General features: G+C 42.8%; 1 protein-coding gene across 1 annotated transcript in view; it reads left to right on the forward strand.

Moving 5' to 3' along the window:
• Positions 1-25895, forward strand: part of NCKAP1L (NCK associated protein 1 like) — a 1717783-nt gene that overhangs the window by 1363417 nt on the left and 328471 nt on the right. The window lies entirely within an intron of this gene.

Consider the following 25895-nt stretch of genomic DNA (forward strand, 5'->3'; position numbering starts at 1 on the left):
GGGTATGTCTAGATAAAAGCTCTGTTAAAGGGGACCATAGTAAATCACGTTTAATCAACAGAGGGATAGACGAAGCACATGCACGATCTAATCTGTGATGGTGACAGAGTAGGTTCCACCAAGCATTATAAACAACATTAGTAGTATCTTTCCAATTAGCAGTAATAAGTTGCAGTGAGATAGCAATAGAAAGGTCGATGAATTTACGTGTATTATGCGGAACATCCCAGATTGGAGCTAATCCACCCAAAAAAACAGTAGCAATATCAAAAGGAACAACAGTGGACAGAACATTGTTAAGTGTGGACCAAACGTTGGACCACAGTAGTTTAACTCTAGGGCAGAGAAAAAACATGTGAAACAAGTCACTAGTAGCACAAGAACAAGACCAGCACTTTTTGGAGTCTATTAGTTTGAATTTATACAGATCACTGGGGGTGTAGTAAAGTCTGTTATAAAAAAAGTAGAAGGTCTGTGTGGTGCTAGCAGAACGAGAAACTGAATGAATTTTAGACCAAATGGAGTCCCAAGTGAGCGAGGAAAAGGTGTAACCGAGGTCTGACTCCCACGTAAGTTCTAGTTTAGTTTTGGGCCTGTCAGTGGGAAAGTGAGAGAGTAACTTATAAATAGCCGAGGTTTTGAAAGGGATATGGAAATTTGATGGAGAGGTAAGAAGAGGGGAAGAAGAGGAGGGGGGACATTCTGCAAAATAATAGAGGATAATGTAGGGAGAAGTGTGTGAAAGTGTGTGAAATATTTAGTGGAAATACCAAAGGAGTAACGGAGGTCCTGAAAGATTAGTAAAGAGTCATTGGAAAGGAGTTGCCTATAAGTAAAAATTCCTTTATCGATCCATTCCTTCCAGAAAAGTGCCCGATTGCAAAGTTTGAGCGATTTGTTGTACCAGAGTGGAGTGTCAAAATGAAGATCAGAGGGCGAAGAAAAGGAGCGAAAAAGAGCAAGTGTTAGGGCTTTAGAGTGTTTAAAGATAGGAGAGACAAACTTTTGAGGCGGCTGGGTAAGGTTGGTAGCAGTAAGGAAAGAGAAGGGGAGAAGTTGAGCTAATTCCAAAGAGCTCCAAGCCGTTGCAGGTGGGGAGGATGAATCCAGAAGAAAGGGCCACATTTGTTTGAGGAAAAAGGCAGAGTGAAAGTGTGAAATATTGGGGAAATTAACACCGCCAAGATGTTTAGGTTGTTGGAGGCGAAGCAGAGAGACCCTAGCTTTACGCTTGTTCCATAGCAATTTAGTGAAGAGACTATTGATGGATTTGAAGAAGAAATAGGGGGGAGAGATAGGAAGCATAGAAATACAAAAGTTGACTATAGGAAGGAGCATCATTTTGATAGTTGAAATAGACTGATTTTCTGAACCACGATATGACTTGCCTTTGTGGTTGAAATTCTCACGATTTGCAAGAGACAAAATAGCATCCTTCTAGTGACTGAAGGAAAAATCAGATCAGGAATTTAAGAATTGGGAGAGACCTTAAGTAAAGGTTGTGCCCAAAGGAATTAAAATATTAGTTAGGGCACAGAGGGGAACGTAGGGCCCACATTACATGTTGGTGGAGATGGCAGTCCATCTTAACAGATACAGAGTTCCCTGCCTGCAAATATTGTGGTCCACCCACCTGATTTAGAATCGAGCACACCATTGGTGAGATGAAAGCAGACACTTCACAGTCTTTGCTGTTGTCAAACCCCTCCAACAGCCCGACGGAATAAGAGTTACCAGAGATTTGCCAGTCTATCTACCCTCCTATTTAGCTGGGCAGACATACAGCCAGGAAAATCCTGGTGTTAAGGGGCGATAAAAAGTGCTTAGTGCTCCCCTCGCTGTAGGAGAAAACTTGCATGTCAAGGGGGCATTGTTTATTTTATTTTCAAAAAGAAGATCCCGCTTTGAGATTTTCTTTTTGAAAATAAAAACAACATTTTATGTTTGCGGTAAGCTCTATCATGTTGACAGCCATCGGTCAAACTTACAATGCACTGACAGGAACTGCTGTGACAGCCCTCATTAATTCTGGAATGGTACAGGCCAGGGGGAAAACTTGGTAAAAGGCCATTACTATTCAAAGAGCTCAGTAAACAGGAAAATCATTGCAACTTAAGCTACAGTGCTAAATGAGTACTTGAAGACAAGAAAGGTTAATACAGGAGTAGTTAATGGATAGTGACTCTAATCTTACAGCACTGAAAGAGGGTACTATAAATGGGAGTGGAAGATGGTTAGAGAAAGATTCAAGAGACAGCAGCAAGATGGCAATAAGGGAGAACAGAGCACACTAGAGTATGTATACCGCCAGACACTGCAAATCTGCAGATGATCATTTATTTTTCTATCTGTTTGCCCCATAGCAAAAGGACATACTGTAGCACTTTAAGAGACAAAAACGCATACATTGTCCAGTAAAAATGTGCCCGCATAAAAGCAAATAACCTGAAGTTGTACATTTTTGTGCTAACAATAAATAATCAAATTAAGCAACCTAAAGACCACAGAGAGATTACATTTTTTTTGCTAGTCACCAGAATTAGGAACAATAATATGAATTTGCGAGGAAAATACAGATTCATAAATGAGTACAGCAACTATACATTTTAAAAGTGAGTGTTACCTTGACTGTTGTACAAGTTTTGTTGCTTAAAGTGGTCAGATCTTAAGTAATTGAAACCTCTTTAATTTTGAAAAAAGAGAGTACCACAATTTCTTAATTGGACTGCTGTATTTTAATTGGACAATTGATACTGTTAATGTGGTTGTTATTCTTGAGTATTGTTTGCCAACAGAACACAGCTTGAGAACCCCCAATATGGAATTGATAGCAACCCTGGGTATTCTCAGGCCACAGTGTCCAGGGCAGTAATTGACTTTATTGTCTTCAAATACAATACTTCAATTTAGGGATTCTTTTTAAATTCCAAATTAATCCAGCACTTTAATCCAATTTATTCAGCTGAGGCTTGGGGCCAGATATACTGAAAATCGATTAGCAAAAAATGGTCCCAAATTACGCACTGACTTTTATGCAAAATCAATTTCGATTTTGTGAACTGACCTGGGTACTAATAGGTCAGTACATAAAAATTACTGGGAGGAGTGAGTCACAAACCAACCTACCTAATGAATAATAATGATGCAGGTTGCAAATTGTGACTCACTCCAGTTTGAGGCCATCGGAGTGATGCTGGCCTGCTGGGGTTAGCAGAACACCATGCATGTGATTGCCTTTAAATAAAGGTATACAAATTGTAGATTCAGCATCTTTTTCTTAACAGAAACAGCTGGGTTTAAAAAAAGTTTACTTAAAAAAAAAGTTTCTTTGACTGTTGTCACTGGTTTCATGGACCTCGGCATACTCCGAGACAAACTTTCTTTAACTTTCACAAAATTATAAAGTGTCCCAAGGGAGAACCCTTCCTTTTTAGGTTTTGCCTGGCGAAAAGATGCGCTCTGCGCATCTTTTTCGTGCAGGCGAAAACCTAATGAGAACTGTAGTGTGGGTTTGGGTCGGCCCTCGTCATTTATTGGCTGGCTCCATAAATGGAGCCTAGCCATTGGACGAGGGGCCTGTCCGTCAATGCCGGACCAGATTCGGGGGCGTTCCCGAGATTCTTTGGCTTTTGCCGACGTCACGCGACGTCAGCCGAAAGCCGGGAACGCCCCCAAATCTGTTCCGGCATTGCCGGCACCCGCCTTCCTGCTCCGGTGTCTCCCGCCGTCCGTGTCCTCTCCCGCCCCCCTCCCCCTTGATGAACAGCCGGCATTGCCGGCACCGGCCTTCCTGCTGTAAGGGTGAGCCGAGGTGCATTTAATAAAATTACTGTTTTCAGTTGCAATGAGCGATCTTTCACTCACGCTGTATTCTGGGCCCACGTCGGCATTTCCTGGTCTCTCGCGCATGTTTGCTGGTTGGCGTCTGCCTCACAACACGTTCCATGTCGATCCGCTCTCCCCGCCTCCCTCTCCCCTCCCACTGCAGATCCCCGCCTCCCGAGCCGCAGCTGATCCCGATCCGCTCTCCCCGCCTCCCTCTCCCCTCCCACAGCAGATCCCCGCCTCCCGAGCCGCAGCCGGTCCCGATCCGCTCTCCCCGCCTCCCTCTCCCCTCCCACAGCAGATCCCCGCCTCCCGAGCCGCAGCCGGTCCCGATGCCGTTGTAACACGGCCTCCGCTCTCCCCCTCCCCTCCTACAGCAGATCCCCGCCTCCCTCTCCAGGTGAGTGTCTACTTTATTTGGGAAACACCACAGTGAGTGCTGTTTTTTTTTTTGCGCCGTTCCCGCTCCCGCTGTCCGTTTGCGCCCCCCCCGTCCGTGTACCGCCAGCGCTATGCTGCAACTTCCCACGCCACTGCCCTCCGGCCACCGGAGACATGTTTCAGATATCCACCTTCCCACACCACTCTAATTCCCACCATGAACCTAAGATCGGCCAATGTACCTGATGCAACAACAAACCTTCAGAAGACTGAAACGTGGAGGACGAACTCTGGGTGTTCAGGGTGATGGACTTGTGACCTCTTTCAATCCCAGCCTTAAAGCCGAACCAGATCTCAGTTCAGAAAACAAGTGGAAAGCAATCTCTTTAGGCCATCCTTCGGCTAAAGTCTTGTGACCACGAATGCTATGAAGGAGGAACAGTGGATGTGACGCTCAGCCTCACATACAGTTTGACTCAAGTTACTCTTTATATTCTGATCCAATTGCTCCCTCTGTGCTTGAGAGTGGTCGTAAACCATCAATGTGCAGATAACACAAATACGTGTCTTTAATTTACGTATATGCGTTAGGGCCCATCTGGGAAGTTAGTGTGCACTTTGTGCATTAGAAATGTTCGTTTCAAATTGACTACTGAAAATGACTATTTGCGCTTAAATTTAGATTGTCAACTGATCCTGCAAGGATGTGTCTGCAAATGGCCAAGAAGCAGCCATGAGGCTAATAGAGGGCAAATTAATTTAATGGATAACCCACCTTTAGGATAGTACTTGCAACAGCCTTTCCCTCTCCCCTCCCACAGCAGATCCCCGCCTCCCGAGCCGCAGCCGGTCCCGATGCCGTTGTAACACGGCCTCCGCTCTCCCCCTCCCCTCCTACAGCAGATCCCCGCCTCCCTCTCCAGGTGAGTGTCTACTTTATTTGGGAAACACCACAGTGAGTGCTGTTTTATTTTTCTTGCGCCGTTCCCGCTGTCCGTTTGCGCCCCCCCCCCATCCGTCCGTGTACCGCCAGCGCTATGCTGCAACTTCCCACTTCCCACTTCGTACCTGTTCCACGAGGCGTTTTGTCTTGGAAGTAGCAGCTGCTTTTTTCTTTTCAGATAAAAAGTGTGCAAGGTGACAGGCACATCAGAGGCTGCACAAGGGATAAGTGAAACGTGTACACGAAGGATTTGGAAAATGAACACTGTTTCTGGGCAGAAAAAGAGAAACTTTGTATTACAGCCCTTTGATGTCCGAAAAAGAAGAAATGATTTGACTTTAGACGTTAGGGAGGCTGCCTGAGGTACAGGGCGGCTGAGTGGCAGATGGCATTTCACCGAAATTACCTTTTGTCCTTGCCACGTGCCAGGAGGCACCTCACTTTATTTGTGTGAACACGTGCACACTTGGACTGCTATAGACACGTCGTTTTTCAATCAGATTTTTATTTTATTTTAAAAGGACATGACCATTTATTTTTTGCTATGTTCCATCCTGGTGGGGTCCTAATGTCATACTTTTCATCCCATCTACGCTAATAGCATGAATATGACGTTTGGGAAATTGCAGAGTGTAGTTTATAGTTTTAGATTAAAATAGCTTCCCCTGTGTCCAGAACATGCACTGTGCGCTGTTGTACCAAAACTCCGAAAATGGGATATTCTATTAAAAGATCTCCAGTGTATGTTTGTTGTTGCCCTTTGTTTTGGTTTTCGCTTGATAAATGCGGAACTACATGTGGCAAAAAACAAACGGATAGCTAAGATGAGGTCGGGTAATAGGCAAGAAGTCAGGATAACAAAAGCGCGAAGTTGAACCCCCCCCCCACCCCCCCCGCATAGCGCCCCACACACGAGGATCTCACGCCTCACTGCTGGATATGTCACCTTTTTATTCTATGAACACTGTTCCTGCCCCAACCCACCCTTCCCGTGTCTTGGGGTTGTATCTGTACCAATACATCAGAGTCCATGTCAAATCATAAAGTGCAATGTCAGCGTAAGCGATTAATCGAAATCTTCGTACTACGTTTCCAGTGCACACTGTTAGTCAGGACCGAGCAGTATGGTGAGAGTTTCCGTAGTGGTAGAGCTTTATACGGTGCAGATTAGATGTGCGTTGTAGGAGTGCTGGTTAGTGCAAGTACTCGGACTGGTGTGCATTTTGTAAACTCTACCTCGGAACTTCAAGATAAGTTTACTCTGCAAATCGGAATCTAAGTGTATTGAGGGAGGCTGATATGACTCAGTACTGAAATACGCTCATGTAGCAGGTTAGGGTAGAAGTGCTTTGTCATGGCTGAGTGGATGACTCACTGCTGCTCGGATACAAGTGTGTACTGCGTGTAGGTGCATTGTGAGATCTATGCGTGTGTTAGCACAAGGAAACCAAGGCATGATGCAAGTCATAATAAAGGCGCATTGAGAGAGCGCTTGGTGGCTTAGTCAAAGACACGTAGGCATAATTACACATACAGAGGCAAAAGACTGATGCATGTTATCCTAGTGGCATTTAATCTCTCACTGGGAGATCAGTTCCAGCATAGTGCCAAAGGGAGAAAGATGCTGAGGGATGCGTCTAGAAAAGAGACTTGTGAGCAAATTGAGTAAATGGAATGTGATTTGAATGCCTCTTTCAATTTTCACTCATTCCGGTCATGCTCTGACCCTGAATGTAAAACCACTTGCAGAATAGTTGCGAAATATATTTCCCTGCTGTTTAGGGACATTATCCATCTTTATTCCAAATGAAGGTAAGTTCTGCTGTGAAGGTTTTGTTCTTGCCAATGCTGCATCCGTGATCCGTGATACACCAGCTTCAGGATAAGTAGGCTAAGCGAAAGCCTTGAAATTGATATTGTATCATTGCATCGAAAGACTGGTATCCTGTGGAGTAGTGTGTTTGAGCCAGGAGCATAGGATGAACAATTCTGGGGGCAAGGGTCACTAACTAGCGCGGGGCCCGTTAGTTATGTTCACTGTGGATCTGAGCGAGATTTCCACTGTTGTTTCGGCACTCAGTAAGGTTGGTGGGAATGTACTAACTGCAGAGCTTTAACCTGTCGCTGCAGTAAAATGTTATACATGTCTTTTAGTTGATGGTGCTTTCTTTGGTTTAGTGAGTGAATAATCTGTTGACATACAAGCGAAGATTGTCATCTAAGGGCCACTAGGTGCAAATCCTAGGAGCCAAAGATACAGCATACACTTGCCAGCCATCTTCTTTTGTGTAGACCTTATTGTGTGTGCTCTTGGTGTTATGTGAATCAAGTAGAAACTTTGAGCTTTCATCTGCCTCAGTTGCGATCATAAACAGTAGAGGTATCACGTGTGCACTGATTGAGCTCTGCTTAGGATCCCTGTACTAGTTCCCACTTCCAGAGTAGCAATTGTCTTAAAATGTAGACTGATTTGTGTTTATGTGGTTGCGTGCATTGTCTGTGTTTACGGCACTTTTGGAAAATATCATTTCTTTCACTGGGCCAAGTGATTATAATGATGCATTGGCACAAAGCTGTCTTGGATCCTAATTTTGAAATGAGAACTAGGATTCAGATGGGCCAGACTGACAGAGCTCATAGTAGATCCATTGCTGGAGTCAATGAAGTAGTGTTGTGCTGGCTTGTATTGTAAAGCAGAGTCAGGTTGCATTAGTAGCTAGGGAGTCAGAACTGGGAAACCGTGTGCTTAGATATTGGACCATAAGTCAGCAATGCACAGAGGAAAAATGTATTTTGTTTAGTGATGACAGTTGTTTTTATTCATTCTCTTTACTAGATCCTTATTTCTCAGTGTCATGTGCCAGTCCTGTTGCCTGCTTGTGCCTCCGTGTGCCCCTGTTGCCTGCCTGTGCCTCAGTTTTCGTGCCCCTGTTGCCTGCTTGTGCCTCACTTTTCGTGCCCCTCTTGCCTGCTTGTGCATCCGTTTTCATGCCCCTGTTGCCTGCTTGTGCCTCTGTGTGCCCCTGTTGCCTGCTTGTGCCTCCGTGTGCCCCTGTTGCCTGCTTGTGCCTCCGTGTGCCCCTGTTGCCTGCTTGTGCCTCCGTTTTCGTGCCCCTGTTGCCTGCTTGTGCCTCCGTGTGCCCCTGTTGCCTGCTTGTGCCTCCGTGTGCCCCTGTTGCCTGCTTGTATCTCCGTTTTCGTGCCCCTGTTGCCTGCTTGTGCCTCCCTGTGCCCCTGTTGCCTGCTTGTGCCTCCGTGTGCCCCTGTTGCCTGCTTGTGCCTCCGTGTGCCCCTGTTGCCTGCTTGTGCTGTGTGGGTGTGTGTGGAGGGCTCTGTGTAGCTGTGTGTGTGGGAAGCTTTGTGTGGCTGTGTGTGTGGGAAGCTTTGTGTGGCTGTGTGTGTGGGGGGCTGTGTGGGTGTGTGTGGGGGGGCTCTGTGTGGATGTGTGTGTGGGGGGGCTCTGTGTGTGTTTGTGTGTGTCATTTGCGAGAGATAAAGCTAGTGGCATTGTAAATGGCAATGCCATTTATTTATGTTAAAAAAACATAAATAAAAATAATGTCAAGAGCAATGCCAATAGCTCTAACTTTAACAAAGGCAAAACCATTGCATTGTAAATGCTTGTTTGCAATGGAGTTAGCACCTCCTTTGAAGTGTTGGTAGCTTTTAAATTGTTTGCAACTGGAATTGAGGTTGCTAACAAGTGGAACATTTGATACCAAAACACAATTTAGGTGGGACGCTCTAAATACGTCACTTCCTAGTTGCAATTTGGTATCTATTTCAACACCCATTTAACGATTTCGTAAACCTTTATTGAATCACAAGGTGGCCTTAGTGAATATCAAAAACTGTTTTCCAATTTCATACCCCCTAATTTAACAAAAAGCAGGCGCTGCAAAATGGCTTAGTACATTTGGCCCTAAATCTCCAACAGCAGAACTCAAATGTTCTGCTGAGCACTCCACCAAAGTGTTTGAGCATAATGACTCCACTTATACTGATTTTACAAGCAGGAGCCCTCTCAGGTGAAATATATGCAGTGTGTGGTGGTAAATATTAATTGTACTGGGCTGTCTATCGCCAGTCTTCTGGAGGATTTTTTTCTGCCACTTGGGTGGTTGCGTGGTCTGATGGCAAAGGATAAATAATCCTCATAAACTAATGCAGAGAGCATGCTGTTTAACTTTTGTAACATCTTTTCTGGGAGAGATTCCATCTAACACCAGATTCCCCACCATGTTAATTTCCCAAAGCGCTGGCTGAATCCCTTGTGTGACAGCAGGCAGCGTCATGCAGCTCAGTGTCTGATCTCTCCTGCCCCGGACCTGAGGTTGAAGCCCTCATTAGTGGTGGGCGGAATTGGAGGAATATAGTAATTCTGCATTACTCTAGTAACACGAAATACATTCTACTGCTCCGTCGGTGGAATTGATCAACACTGTCTGCTTTTTAAACATGGCTGGAAGAGGGTGAAGTCCCTCTATGTTTAAAAGCCACTGCAGATTAAACTTTAATCTGCAGTGATTTTTAAACATAGAAGGACAGCTCCCTTTTCTGGCCCTATTTAAAAATAACTGACTACTCTGTTGTACATAGTATACCCCTACGTGCCCTTACATACTCAGAGTGGATCACTGACAGAACATAGAATGCAAGAATATCGACTTAATAGAATATCGAAATAAAAATATAGAATGACAGAATATCGACTCCCTATCTACAAATATGTAAGAGCAAAAATATAGAATAAAAAATATCGATGTTAAAAATATAGAATGCTAAACTATTGAATTTTTTAAATGTCTTATAAAATATAACATTTATTGAATAATAAATATAAGTAAGTAAAACATACTCAAAATTAAGTAAAAAAGGTCAAAGTTAATAGATTAAAAAAGTAATCTAAAAAATAAACATACTTTGTATATATATATACATTTTAATATAATATTATTAAAAAGTAATTCATATTTATAATTTTTGAAATGTTAAAAACATACTTTTAAATATAATTACATATATATATAAATAAACATATAATATAAATGTAAACATAAATTATATATAATAAGTTAAAACATTACAAATATATGTGTTTAAATTAATATTTGACAGAAAATTAAATATAACAATAGTGTTCAAGAGGCTTTATTCGAGAATTCTCATAAAAGCATGTACATACATAAATAATTTAAAACATTATTAAATTCATACCTCATGAAATATACAAAGAGTTAAAAAAACCCAGAAGAGATAGATAAAAACAAAATACCCAATACATTGGTATAAAACAATTCTAGAATTCTTGTGGTTAGATATATCCTAAAAAATGGAACTCTGTCTAATGGACCAAGCCCACCCCAAGAATTTGGCTGTTGCTAGTGCTACACTTAGTTGGAGACAGGAGCTAGTGCAAATAATTCTCATAGCTACAGAGCTACTGGGAGTGCCTAAGTTTTTGCAGGCAGGTGCTAGCCAAATGCGGCGAGGGGCCGCATAGGCTTTGCAGGAAAACAAGAAGTGCCCAATAGATTCCTTTGTAGCACCACAGGCAGGGCAGGAAGTGTTGGACGAACCCCTCTACCTCCCTATTAATGACCGTAAAGGGAGGGCACCTATCCTCAATTGAAAGAAGAGTTTCCTGTCCCTTGGCTTAGTTATAGTATCCCAGAACAGTTCTAGTGTAGGGAGGGGCTTGACTTCCAGGAAACGACCCGTCATAGAATCAGCATCCGATTTTCTCCATGCCTGCTAGAACACATAGGCCCAAAACAGTGAATAACATTGCATAACGTAGGGGGATAAAATTACTATTCCCGCTCCAGCGTGTGGTACAGTAGGGAAAGTGTTGGATAGCGGGAAAGTAAAAAATACTATTTCCACTCCACCAAGAGCAACAGTAAGGAAAGTGTCGGATAGTGGGTGTGTAAAAATTACTATTCCCACTCCAGTGAGTGCAACAGTAGGGAAAGTGTTGGATAGCGAGTGGGTAAAAATTACTATTCTCACTCCAGTGATAGCAACAGTAGGGAAAGTGTTGGATAGCAGTGGGTAAAAATTACTATTCCCTCTCCAAACAGTGCAACAGTAGGGAAAGTGTTGGATAGCGAGTGGATAGAAATTACTATTCCCACTCCAGTGAGTGCAACAGTAGGGAAAGTGTTGGATAGCCTAGGGGTTAAAAATAAGATACTTATAATTTTTTTTAAATTAAATAAATATTTATTATAAAGTAACAATAAATTAATTAAAAATACCAATAAATAAAAATGAATAATAACTTTTATAACATTAAATTGCTTCCCACCCTATTGCCTAATGAACACACAACCCACTCCACATAACATTTCTCATAATTAATATAATTATCAATTATTCAAATAATATGAATGCATTACAAATTAATAATTAGTTAACATTAAATTAATTATCAATACCAATAAATAATACATAGTAAACATTATTTACCAATTAATAATTAATACAATTAAGATAATTATCAAATAAATCATTAATAAACCGTAATTACCTATCAATAATTAACAATAAATTAATTATCAATACCAATAAATAAAATGTAATAATTACTTAATTATAATTAAATTACTTCCCACCCTATTCCCCTATAAACCCACAACCCTCTCCTGAAAAAAGTACACTTTCAACATATTAACAAATTAATTATTAATATTTAATTTCAAATTAATAAGAATTGAAAATATTTGTTTTACACAATAAACATAATTACCATTAAATTATCATTGATTATTAATCAAATTATAAGCATTAAACTGCATACTCCATGGTGCCCTTACATACTCTGCAGTGATTACTGCAGAGTTTTAAAGGGGTATGCACATCAGTGCCAAATGCCATATGCACTCACAGTGTATACCCTTCAACACACATGCAAACACTGCAATAATTACTGCAGAGTACGTGAGGGCACCAAGGGGCATGCCTTGTAAGTGCATTTGGTATTTGGTAGTGCTTTTCGTAGCGCAAAATGTACCCTGGCATCTATTTTTGGCCGTAAGAATGCATTTTGTGCTGTGAAAATAGCACCAAATTCTCAATCTGCCCGCTGCTGAATTCCGCAGAATTTTAATATAGTTCAGCCGAAATCCACTAAATCGAATTCTGCCACTTCTGTCCACCCCTAGCACTCATATGTTATGTTATGCCAATTTGTGGAGCACACTGTCGCCGAGGAGGTTATCCTGCCGCTGAGTAGGTGTGATTCTAGCTAAAACCAGGGCCTAGTGGGACTACTCGAAAAGCTAGGTCTTTAGTTTCTTGTGGTATTAATAAAGTGATGAGGAGGCTCTTATGTGTAGCAGCAAGTAGGAAATATTTCCTTCGTCATACTGGTCTTGGTCATCATAATTGTCCCCATCACCATAGTGGGAAATATGTGACTGATTCTGAGTGACCATACTGTTGAGGTCTGGGAAGAGGAGGATGAGTCTCTGAATCTGATAAACAATTGGTTCTGTTTCCAATGTTGGTATCAGCATTGATGCCCAAACTTGTGGTGTTTGGTTTGGCACCATGAGAGACATGGTGCATAGCACCACGTCCAAAGTAGATAGAGCTCTGATCAAGAAAGGGGCCAGCCTCAAATCAAATTCAGCGAGCATAGTCTGTGTCGGAGATGGATAAGCCTGTGCTAAACTGACAGGAGGACCCCTCAGATCCTTGGGGGGGGAATTGTGTCTAAGGACTGTTTCAGCTTCAAGATTTGTGATGTCACTGATAGCCTGGGGAAGTTGGAGCACATTGGGACCAGAGCTGGGATCAGTTCCGATGCGTAGGACCAACTTTGTGGCCTAGACGTGCCCTAGGGCAATGCGCACCTCCGAGGGATGTAAATGATTGGACAATGGAGACCCATGACTGGATCTCTTGTATTTCTTAGCCTTCTTTGAGTTACCTCAACTCTGTGACCTTGATGACAATCGTATACAGAAACAGCCTCGTGAGTAGGATTGCCGAGGCCGGGATCTCTTTTTTAAATTCAAATTGTGGAAAAGGGTTACGGAAAGTTTCTCTTTGTGTCACAGATGGCTACTATTTTGTGCAGCAGTCTCTCGAGGCCAAGCCATGTTTGGAGATGAGAAAAAGTCATGGGTGTAAGTCAGCCACATCGAATGATGACAGTTACAACATGCCTCAAAGCCTGTTTTTTTAGGGGGAAACATACTGCACATTGACTTGATTTGAGAGGTACCAGTATGTTGCTTTAACAGGACTTGGAAGCTCTAGATCTGCTTTGGCAAGCATGGTAAGAAACAGATTAACATAAGCACATGGAGGTAGGGAATATAGGTAAGGGCTGGACAGCACATCAGAGGCAGGGTGGATCCAATGTGGATGCCACCTACAGATGAGCAAGGGAATTGCTAATTCAATTTTCGGATTCAGGATATCACCTTGAGAAATGACCAAGGTGAAAGATTTGCAGTTAAGAAGTTTCTATCAGAAAGAAACGGCATGAACAACTCACTATTTATTTGCTCATTTCATAATGTTTCCACAGAAACATTTATTCAATACCAAATAAGCCATTTCCATTTCATGAGTCAGTATAATATTCGAGAAAAATATTCTTTCCAATGATAAAAAAAACTTTGGTACGTAAAAAGGGCATGCCCAATTTCTAATAAGTCAATTTTGAATTTCATGAAAACTATACTTGCAGTAATACAGATGTTCACTTTCAAATAAAATTGCATTATCGACTAGCCTTTCAACTTGAAGGCAGTATTGCTGGCCATCCTGAAAGCAAGTCAGTCACTCAAAAAAATCCTTTATCTGTTTTTTCAAAACCATAAAGTGCAGTGCCTACATTTTTTTCTTTAGTCACTCTATAAAATGTACTGTTTACAAAAGTTAAAACGTGTTTATCTTTTCCTTAAATTAAATATGCATTTGCCTCTACATGTTTAATATAAATATTAAGTCACTTGTTTCTAATTTCATGATAAATTCATTCCTTCATAGTTCATAAAAACGGTCCCGTTATATGTCCCTATACTGTTGTAAATTTGCTTTTCTGAGGAGGTTGCTTATTCGTGAGAAGAATTTTACCCCTCGGCAGATCAGTATGTTCGATGCACCCTCCATCCAGTGGATCACGGCCTGCCTGCAGACGTGGATGTTTAATTAATTAAAGATAGGTTTAAAGAGTGTCTTTCTTAAGTCCGTGACTATGAGGCCTGCACACATCAAATGGCTTATGGATTCTATACAGTATCCACATAAACAACAGTTTGTTTTTTTGTGTTATGCCTTTCGATATTGGCAGCAAATCCTTTGAAACAAGCGCTCCTAAGCGGTACTGAATGAAGATCCTTTTTATCGCTAGGTGAAATTGCGCTGATAAATAAATAGCCTTGCGGCTTCTGGTGGCTGTAGGAATGTATGCATGTCGTTGCTTAGCCAGCATATTTGTAACTTCCTGGAGGGACATTTTCTTTGCTGTGGCGTCCTATGCCCTAGTAAATGTTGCCCTGTCCACCATGCTATCCCATGCCTCTTAAACGCCTAGTTCTTCTAAGGCAGATGTGCACCTAAGGCAGATGTGCACCTCATGAGTTAGATTGCTTTTGCGCCATCTGTGCCTTGATTTCTTCCCAGCAGAAGTTATTCAATGATCCGGATTTTGAGGCTCGAAACTTCCAACATAATTTTACAAAGGTGTTCATCCTTTGATATTTCCGATTCTGAAGACCAAACTCTAGACAGAGCTGGGCTGGGGGCGCTGCTTTAGGAAGGCCGAAAACAGCCTTATAGTCCTTGGTCTAGAGCTCATTCAATATTTCAATTTCCTTACCACACCATATTTCCAAGCCATATGTCAAGGAAGGTAATATATGTGCTGCCATCACTTTCAACAAGTGGCTGTAGGATGGGCAGCTCAGTTTTTTTTTTATCAGTGTCTAAGCAAAGATTAGTGATTGAGGTTTTGCTCTCATTGACTTTATTTGATCCGTTAATGAAATACGTCGTCCCAGTATATACCCGAGTATTATTTTGACCCTGTCGATTCTACTTGTTTGCCCTTTACGTACCATTTGTATTTACTGAACTGAGTGTGCACTAAGCATACCACCTTTGTTTTCTTCCTTATCAGCTCCAACCCTTGCCACTCAAGGTAATTTGCCAAATCATTTGGCCGATTGAACTTTGACACAAAACCACAATATTGTCTGTGTATTGGAGGCATGACATTGACTCGTTTGCCAAGTTAGGAGGGTGGCTCTTGGCTTTTGACAATTAGCTGTTTATGACTGCAAGATACAAGTAGAATAAGCTCGGTGCCAGCACACAGCCTTGTTTCAGACCATGTTTGGTACTTATCTTTGCTGAGACTCTGCTGCCAACTCCGAGTTTAACCTAGGCCCAGGTGTCGCTATGTAATGCAATGATGACATCGACTAATTTTTGTGGTAGTCCCCATGCTTTCAATTTTGTCCAGAGTCCGTCTCGTGGGGCTCTATCAAATGCTCATTTTAGATCTATGAAACATGCGAACAACCGAGATTTTCTTCTCCTGACTTTTTCTGATAAAATAGCCAGGGCTGTCAAATCTGACGTTGTTCCCATGCTGGGCCTGAATCCTGTTTGAAATTTTAGGCATTTCTCCTCCAGCCATGCTTGGAGGTGTGCTAGAATGCAGGATGCATATAGTTTGCCTCAATGTAAATCAAGGGTATCAGCCAGTAGTTTTCAGGCAGGGCGGCTTCCGTTTTTGTATATTGGGCGGAATATATTCCCTTTCCAAGAGTTTGTTGTCCTTTTCTGACTGTAGGTATGATTGAACAGCAGTGTAAAATACTCAGCCCAATAGCCTGGTGCTTGCTTGAATAGTGCATTTGGGAGACTGTTCAGCCCTGCTGCTCCTTCTGCCTTTAGTTTTTTTATAATGCATTTTTTTTTGCGTCAGTTAGTGCTTTGGATCCGTTAGTGCTTAAAACAAATGACTCCCCTTCTGATCTCACACTTTCCTGTAGTTGGAAGCTGGATGTTACTACTACATTCCTTCTCCCTGCTATGACTGCATCTGATTTTTCCGGCGATCAAACCTACTCCACCTTTGTCTCCTGGGCGGTCTTGTTGTTTTGGAGGTTGGTATACAGTGTTGGAACATGTTGTTTCAAGTTTCTTTGCTTATTCCCGTGTTAAGATACCTTCTCGGTCCTTTTGGTAAATTGTTTAATATGCCCCAAAATTCTCTGCTGTTTGGCAGTTTACTTGATATACACAAAAAGGGGTGGAGAGGAAAAATCACATATAACAGGGAAGAAAAGCAGTACCACAATCGTATGTTTGTAAAAACTGCCCTCACTCACACACAAATGTGTGTGACATGCTTCATCATCGGGTCTGCTACGACGCCCTGGCGTGGCCACGCACAGAGCGGAGCATAGGGAGGGGGAACATAAACACAAAGACTGGACACAAAATGAACGTGACAACAATGTTCACAACGAAAATGTGTCAATCCCAGACTGGTACAGTGATAGAACAAAAAGTGCAGTCAAAGTGGTGAACTTAAAACTGGCTCATGGATACCTAGTATACCTTTATTCGTAGGTTCCAAGGTCAGGATTAAAAAGGATGGTGGTGTTCAGGAAGGAGATTAGGAACCTATAACACCCCTCCTAAACTGCTGGAATCAACATGTTTCGACCTGGGCGTGCCTCCAATCCGTAGGTCACATTGGTCTTCATCAGGACATCTATCTGTCACAGTCTCATGAGTTGTCCCCCTTACCTTATTCAGTTGCTAAGGAGGCGAATCGTAGATCTAGTCGATCTTGATAATGTGGAGGAAGTTCCACCCACATGGAAAACATATACTGCAGAGAAAAACAGTAAACTAGAAGTTGTGATCACGGTATAAGTAATACCCATCTCACAATATTCAAGCTTATTCACCCTACAGAGTTATGTAATGTCCTTATCTAAGACAAATCTCTTGCCCCCAAAAATGACTGCTGAGTAGTCAGCCTATCCCAACTTCAATGAGTAGTTCCAAACAAAATAAATGATTACATGGAGGTGTTTCCTCAAAAACATTATAGATGCAAGCATATAAAATACACAGTTAGAGAGACGTATAAAGTAATAAAAATGCATTTATAATCTAAACTCAGAGCATATCTCTGATTCAGCGTACCCTCACCCTGCGTCATACTCTGTGTACACTCACCGAGTTTATTAGCAGATTAAACTCGACATGACGTCAGGGGGGTGGGGTGTTCCAAGGAACACAACCTGTATAGTAAGGGGTACAAACACACATAACCACAGAATGTGCAGTAAGCAAATATGATAATATCTACACACACACAAGAGGTCACGCCAGGTCTGGCCCCGTGGGGACGTTGTCACCCTTCACACACGGGTAAGGACCTACAAACGTCAGGGTAATCTACGCTGTATCATACAAGCTGGTAATGGATAGCGCCTAATTATTACTAATGTGGGTAAAAAAGATCAAATAGTGAATCTCTTTTCATTCCGTCATTCAACGCTAAAAACCGGGAAGGCGTCCCCAGTAAAACCACTAGGACTGTATCTGTTTGCCGGTGTGGAAGCCCTCGCCAAGTTAAATAATGGCTGGCCCCTCCCGGGCGAACGTTCTCCAGTCGTACCTTTTACGAGCCCCACCCGCAGTTCGGAAAGTGAATGCCCATCTTACTGTTCTGATGGAAAGCTCCGTCACCTCTCGTGCCCCTCCAAAAAGACGCCGCGAAGATGAGTACGCTGTTAAGTGGTCACCATTATAAGCTCCCGATACTCGGGACTTCTGCATCTCTGTCAGCGTGAAGACATCAGAACGCGCATACTACGTGCAATGCCCCAAGGGTCTGGGAAATGTAGTCCCATCCTGTGCAGATATCCGACCATTACTTGAAATAACAACAAAACAAACCCATTGCGAACTGTAGACATGAAACCCCTTCTAAATCAGTACTTATCTCACATAGTTATATGTAGCTCTAGCGGGTATGCACCCAAAGCCAGCCTACCGCCGTAGTCCATGTCAAAGACAGAATCTGCTTATAGAATGGGCAATCATGACATACACTGTCTATACTTATAACCAGTGATATAAGCTGAGTCCCTTTGAAGGCTAGACCATATTCAACCACGGATACAAGTGAATCTAGGGAGGTTACTGGCCCAATATTAAAGGCTTCACAAACAGTAGGCAGTCCATCCTTAGATCCTATGAGGGGCTAGAAGACATCATAAGGATAGAGGTGTAATGGATGTAAAGTCACCTATAGTCCTGAACAGAAAGTCCCATAGGCAGGGGGCAGACCAAATGACAGTACTGCAGACACGACAAAGAGGCGGCCCTACAGATAAAAGTTGGTGACCTTATCATCGTCAAAGGCTCAGGAAAACATGGGATTGATAACAGAGTCAGGTCATCTGCTCAACGCCTGCCAGGGTATATCATCATTGAGACCATTAAGATGGCTCTTGAGACGAAAAACCCATTTCTGTTCACGTATAAACAGGGCTCTGTTCGCATCCGATGGCTGTGGCCCCAAATATGGTTTCTCGATGACTGTGCATCTAAGGTCCTCTACAGTGTGCCCCACCTCCATAAAGTGTGATGTAAGCTTTGTGTTAGATCTGCCACATCTAATCGTGCTACAATGTTCGGTAATGCGGGTATTCACCTTTCTGTTGGTCATTCCTACGTATCGTTTACTGCAAGGGCAAATAATTAAATTAATTACTTCCTGTGAATTACAATTAGTGTGCCCTCTCTGTTCCCAGGGGTTTGGTAGTCCCAGGTCAATGATTTTGGTATCCGTAGTGAGATGGCACACACTGCATGATCCGCATCTGAAGTGGCCCACAACCGGTGGTAAACCCGTGACAGTTGCCCTTGACTCCAACGTTTGTGGTACCCTGGTTTTGGTATGAATCAGAAGGTCCTTGAGGTTCTGACTCCGCCGAAATGAGAACAAAGGTTTTTCCACCACCAGACTGCCAGAGTTCAGAATTCTCCAGTTTTTAAGTACTGTTCTTCTTACTTGTTGGGAGGATGTACTGAATGTGGATACAAATACAGGTTTCTCAACTCCCACTCTCTTGGTCTTGGTTAATAAGGACTCACGATTCATGTCCCACGCCCTTTTCTTGGCCCTTTTGATTATCCTAGGAGGATACCCCCTTTCCGTGAGTTTCTTAGATAGCAGAGAAGCCTCTACCGTAAAGTCATTACGTTCTGAACAGTTGCGTCGTACCCAGAAGAATTGGCCCACCTGTAGATTCTCCCGCAATGATCTGGGATGAAAGCTATTGAAAGCTAAAAAGGCAATTTTGTCAGTTGGCTTGTGATACACTTTCGTGTGTAGTAGGCCATCCCTTGGTTCAATGATCAAATCCAGGAACGGTAGGCTGTTCTTGGTCACCGTGGAGGTAAAATGCAGTAAAGGGTTGATCCTGTTTAACCAGTCTAGGAAAGAATCCACTGACGGTTGGTCCCCTCTCCAGATAATAAGGACATTGTCGATATAATGACGCCACAACTTCAAGTGCAACCCCCATGGACAAGCATTGTCATAGATGACAGCATGTTCAAAGGCCTCCACATAGAGGCCCGCCAGACTTGGCACGAAAACGTTGCCCATGGAGGTGCCATGAGTCTGAAGGTACATCGTACCAGTGTATTAAAAAAAGTTCTTGGTAAGAGCAATTTCGGCAAGATGTAAAATGAATGCCCTGGGTGTCTGGTACTGCCATTCCTCCTGAAAAAGGATATCCTCAAGGACCCGGAGAGTTTCCCTCTGAGGAATGTTTGTATATAAAGCCTCGATGTCGAGGCCTATGAGGTATTCCGTCTCCGGGTCAAATGGCATGTCCTTTAAGTGATTGAGGATGTCAAGGGTATCTCTCAAATATGCCGGGAGCTTTTGGACCAAGGGTTTCAAAAATAAATCATAAAATTGTGATAAAAGTTCCAGTAGAGACCCCATCCCGGAGACGATAGGTCTCCCGGGAGGAGTTCTCACTGGTTTGTGAATCTTGGGGAGAATGTAAAGTTGGGGTGTTTTAGGCTGTTTGTTAACTAAAAACACTGCCTCTGGATCTCAGATCCAGTCATTGGATCTTGCTTCTTCCACCACTGTAACAATCTCCTTGGAAATGTCCTCCGTTGGATCTGCTGCCAATCTAGAATAGTTTCTCTCATCACCCAGGAGGCGGATACATTCGTTATTGTAAGCGGTCCTGTCCAGCACCACAGTGGCCCCGCCTTTGTCGGATGGCTTCAAAATAATGTCTGTACAGTCCATAAGTTCTTTCAACTCCTGTTTTTCAAGATTGGAAATGTTGGAAAAAGAGGGGCCCGCTTGAGAAAGGCTCAGAGTCTCCAAATCATTAATAACCGCCTGTTCGAAGGTTGCTACCTCCGGGGGGAGCAGTGCAAGTTGAGGGGTAAATGTAGATTTGGGACGAAAAGGGGTATCTCCTTGATGGGGGTCCACTCGCTCTTTATCCTGAAAGAAGATTTTCAATCGCAGATTGCGGAAGAAAACTGCAAGATCTTGGCGTAACTGAAACAAGTCTAAGTGGAAAGTAGGGACAAAGCCGAGCCCTTTATTAAGTAGTTGTTCCTGGGCTGGGGACAGAGTCAAAGATGATAAATTAACCACTAAAGAGGGTCTCTGCTGGTCCCAGGGACATTGCTCGTGGCCATACTCCTGGTTACTCTTTGTGTTATCTCCTGGTCCTGGTTGTCCCAAGTGACCCGCTGCTGGCCTTTCCGCTTGCCCCTTCCTTTGCCTCGACCCTGCCCTAAAAAAGGCCCCTGAAAGTTTTGAAATTGTGTAGGTTGGAAGTTGGGAGCCTGAAATCTGGGGTCCTCAAAGTTTGTGTTATGGAAGGTCGGTTGAGGGGGATACCCCATCGGTGGCCAATTATACCCTTTATTCTGGTAATGTGCGAAGGGTTGATGAAACATTAGTGGTCTAGGTCCCTGCCAGTATCCTCGGCCCCTCCCCATTCTCTTTTGAGGGTATTCGTTATCACTCCCTTCACTTGAACTACTTGTGGTATAAGGTCTGGGTCTACCCTGTTGATTGCCCTTGATGTTCTCCTGTATTTTATTTTTGGCATATTCTTCAGATGTATATGGATAGACCTTTTCTCTAGAGAATTTTTTCAGATCTTTCGTTAATTTAGAAATTTTCGAATTCATTAGGTAGTCCCTATAATCCGTCAATTCTGCATTCACCTGATCTAATTTGTGATCGAAAGTCGCCATCACTATGTACGTCCTCAATCCTGCTTCAGTAGATTGTATTTGAATTAGGAGAGTATCAGCCAGTCGTTTTGCAGTACTTATAATAAAAACTAACCAGTCCCGAGTACATTTCCAGGCCACTAGGGCGCAATCGCGTCTGAAAGCTTCATCTTCAAGAAAGGTCAGGAGTTCGTTGGTCATCAGGAGACCACGGGGGCCGCATTCACCCTAAGATATTCAGTTAGTATTGCTCCATGAAGTATGGTTTTTACCTGTGTTTTTTTCAATTCTAGGAGAGTGTCCCAGCCTTCCCCTTGTGCTAATACCTCCGTCACTGATGCGTCCCCCAATAAGGAGGGACCAGCCAGTATGTCTGATACTATATCCTCCCCAAAGGAAAGGCCTGGAATGAGTGCCATTCTTAGTCTCAGAAGATAGGCAAGAAAAATACCCTACTTATATATGTAAATCAGGAGAGAAAGTTGGATGGGAAAGAAAGACAAAACAGAAAATTTAAAGGCTAAGATAAGTCAATCTCAAAACACTGTGTAAACATGTAGGACACCACCTCTATGACAAAAAAGATCAATAAATATGTATGAGAAAATTTCTCCATACATATATATATATATATATATATATCATTGTTCACCCCTGCCGCTAAGCTGCCGCTCCAAATATTATCTCACACAACTAAGGGGAGAGGGTCAAACAGCTACTCTACCACCCCGAACCCCCTAAAGTCAACATAATATACACAAAAAGGGGTGGAGAGGAAAAGTCACATATAACAGGGGAGAAAACCATAGAAACAGCCATTCACAAAACCAAGGAATTAGATAGAAATCTTCTCCTTATTTCCAAAAAGGTCAAAAACTCCAAAGAAAATATGGATGCCGCACCGCTCAATGCCACAGGGGTCAGACTAATTGTACCTTACAGTGCTCAAAAAAATGACATAGCCAAAATCATCAACCAAAACTGGTCCATAATACGCAGTGACCCTGTCATAGGCACACATATGCCGGCCAAACCCAGTATCACATATAAAAGGGCCATCTCCCTACACAATAGTCTGGTGACCAACTGTCCTGAATCCAAACCCTCGATGGAATGGTTCAAAGCACCCAATGGTTTCACCAAATGTCACTCTTGCAAAGCGTGCAAATATGGCATCAACACCACCAGCTACCGCGCAGCTTTCAGTGACAAAGAAATCAAAATCACCAAAAACCTTCACTGTAAAACTGAATTTGCCATTTATGTTCTCGAATGCACGTGTCCCTTGAGATACGTGGGTAGTACTAAACTACCAGCCAACATGAGGATCCTCCAACACATGAGGGCGATCACAAATCGTGATCCTACTTACCCCGTGGCCAGACATTTTGACGAGGTCCACCACAACAACTTACAGGACCTCCGATATTATGTCATTGACACAGTTCCCAGAACCAAACAAGGCGGAGACAGAGAACATAAAATGCGCAAATTGGAAACCCGGTACATTCTCAATTTTAATAGCAAAAACCCGTGAGGTCTCAACAACACCGAAGACCTATATACCTGTCTATGAACCTACCATACTACCTTCAGGTTGCAATCCGGTGCCCCACCATTTTGGCCTCACCCCTTGATTCTCCTTTTCCCAGATTCCACATCTTGCCTTCCATGCATCCAACACAAAATTTTCCATCAGACTTTTTACTCGCTGTCCTCGATACTTTTTCACCTACTAGGTGAGTTTATGCTTATTTGAAGCATCACACCTCCCCAATCCCTGTAATCGCCACCTTCTTCCCAATACCCAATCCTGGTTTTATCTCACTTTACGCACTACTTTTCTCACCTCAAGCACCCTTTTTGCAATGTCGTTCCTAATCAGACACAACATTGTAGCCTCGGTTTGTTTTGAGACTTCTTCCACTCAGGGGCTCTCTTAATCAAATTTATCTGGTTTGCATACAGTGTCCCACCGGACATCTATACATGTATCCACATTGATTATTAACTGCTTTGTGTTTTTTTAAGGGTTATCAGTATATATGTATTCATACAGCAATTCTGAAATTATTGTTTATGTTGTAATCACTTTTAGGCATATTGCTGGTAAAACTCGCATTTTCTAAATGATTTCTTTCATACAGCAATTTATGTAAATTACGTTTCCATGTAACCCTTTTTTCTTGTGCAAATCATCAGCATTATCAGTATTTGCAATTGCTATTACTACAATGTTATCACATTTACGTTTAGGAACGTTCTACATCTGTTTTCAATTTCTTTTATGTCCATTACTCACCTCACTATCACGTGCTATAGGTGCTGTTTCTTATATGGTCCGCCAATGTTTGTAGCGTTGTCATGTGATCAAGCCACTCCGGTGGTGAAACGCGTTATGGCCGACAAATAAACGCTGAAGGATTTGCACCTAATCTGGGCCCGTGTCTGCTTACCTCGTCTAGCTACCTGCCAGAGTCTTCCGTGGGTAGCGGTCTTTTGGAGCAGTTATCCAGACATATATATATATATATATAATTGTTCACCCCTGCCGCTAAGCTGCCGCTCCAAATATTATCTCACACAACCAAGGGGAGAGGGTCAAACAGCTACTCTACCACCCCGAACCCCCTAAAGTCAACATAATATACACAAAAAGGGGTGGAGAGGAAAAGTCACATATAACAGGGGAGGAAAGCAGTAACACAATCGTATGTTTGAAAAAACTGGCCTCACTCACACACAAATGTGTGTGACATGCTTCATCATCGGGTCTGCTACGACGCCCTGGCGTAGCCACACACATAGCGGAGCATAGGGAGGGGGAACATAAAACACAAAGACAGGACACAAAATGAACGTGAATACAATGTTCACAACGAAAATGTCTCAATCCAAGACTGGGTACAGTGATAGAACAAAAAGTGCAGTCAAAGTGGTGAACTTAAAACTGGCTCATGGATACCTAATACAGTTTATTCGTAGGTTCCAAGGTCAGGATTAAAAAGGAAAAAAGGATGGCGGTGGTAAGGAAGGAGATTAGGAACCTATAACACCCCTCTTAAACTGCTGGAGTCAACATGTTTCGACCTGGGCGTTCCTCCAATCCGTAGGTCACATTGGTCTTCGTCAGGACAACTATCTGTCCCAGTCTCATGAGATGTCCGCCTTACCTTATTCAGTTGCTGAGGAGGCGAATCGTAGATCTAGTCGATCTTGATAATGTGGAGGAAGTTCCGCCCACAAGGAAAACATATACTGCAGAAAAAAACAGTAAACTAGAAGTTGTGATCACGGTATAAGTAATACCCATCTCACAATATTCAAGCTTATTCACCTTACAGAGTTATGTAATGTCCTTATCTAAGACAAATCTTTTGCCCCCAACTTGACTGCTGAGTAGTCAGCCTATCCCATCTTCAATGAGTAGTTCCGAACGAAATAAATAAAAACATGGAGGTGTGTCCTCGAATACATTATAGATGCAAGCATATAAAATGCACAGTTAGAGAGACGTAGAAAGTAATAAAAAGGCATTTATAATCTAAACTCAGAGCATATCTCTGATTCAGCGTACCCTCACCCTGCGTCATACTCTGTGTACACTCACCGAGTTTATTAGCAGATTATGACATCAGGGGGGTGGAGTTCCAAGAAACACAACCTGTATAGTAAGGGGTACAAACACACATAACCACAGAATGTGCAGTAAGCAAATATGATAATATCTACACCCACACAAGAGGTCACGCCAGGTCTGTCCCCGTGGGGACGTTGTCACCCTCGGGACTTCCGCATCTCTGTGAGCGTGAAGGCATCAGAACGCGCATACTACGTGCAATGCGCCAAGGTTCTGAGAAATATAGTCCCATCCCGTGCAGATATCCAACCATTACTCGAACAACAAAACAAACCCTCACTTAGTTATATGTAGCTCTAGCGGGTATGCACCCAAAGCCAGCCTACCGCCGTAGTCCATGTCAAAGACAGAATCTGCTTATAGAACGGGGCAATCATGACATACACTGTCTATACTTATAACCAGTGATATAAGCTGAGTCCCTTTGAAGGCTAGACCATATTCAACCACGGAATCAAGTGAATCTAGGGAGGTTCCTGGCCCAATATTAAAGGCTTCACAAACAGTAGGCAGTCCATCCTTAGATCCTAGGGGGGGCTAGAAGACATCAATTTTACTTGCCCAGAGTAGTTTACCACAGAGGCCTTCCTTATGCACCTTGTTTCCTATGTTTCTTCCTCATTGCTGCAATTTTACACTTATCCATTTTTATTTCTTTTCTTGCACTTGCAGCTTGAGTTCTCACCTCTCTTGTGATTTTCCTTTTCTCGTTGCACAGGTATTTATTATACAACATATATTCCTTGCTTGTTGTCTGCCAGGATTGCTCTGGCTTACCAGCTTTGCTGGCACCAAAGTTGGAAAATCTTACTGCCAGTGCATGGTGTT

Source organism: Lissotriton vulgaris, chromosome 1_1, assembly GCF_964263255.1.
Source record: "Lissotriton vulgaris chromosome 1_1, aLisVul1.2, whole genome shotgun sequence".
NCBI classification, from domain to species: domain Eukaryota; kingdom Metazoa; phylum Chordata; class Amphibia; order Caudata; family Salamandridae; genus Lissotriton; species Lissotriton vulgaris.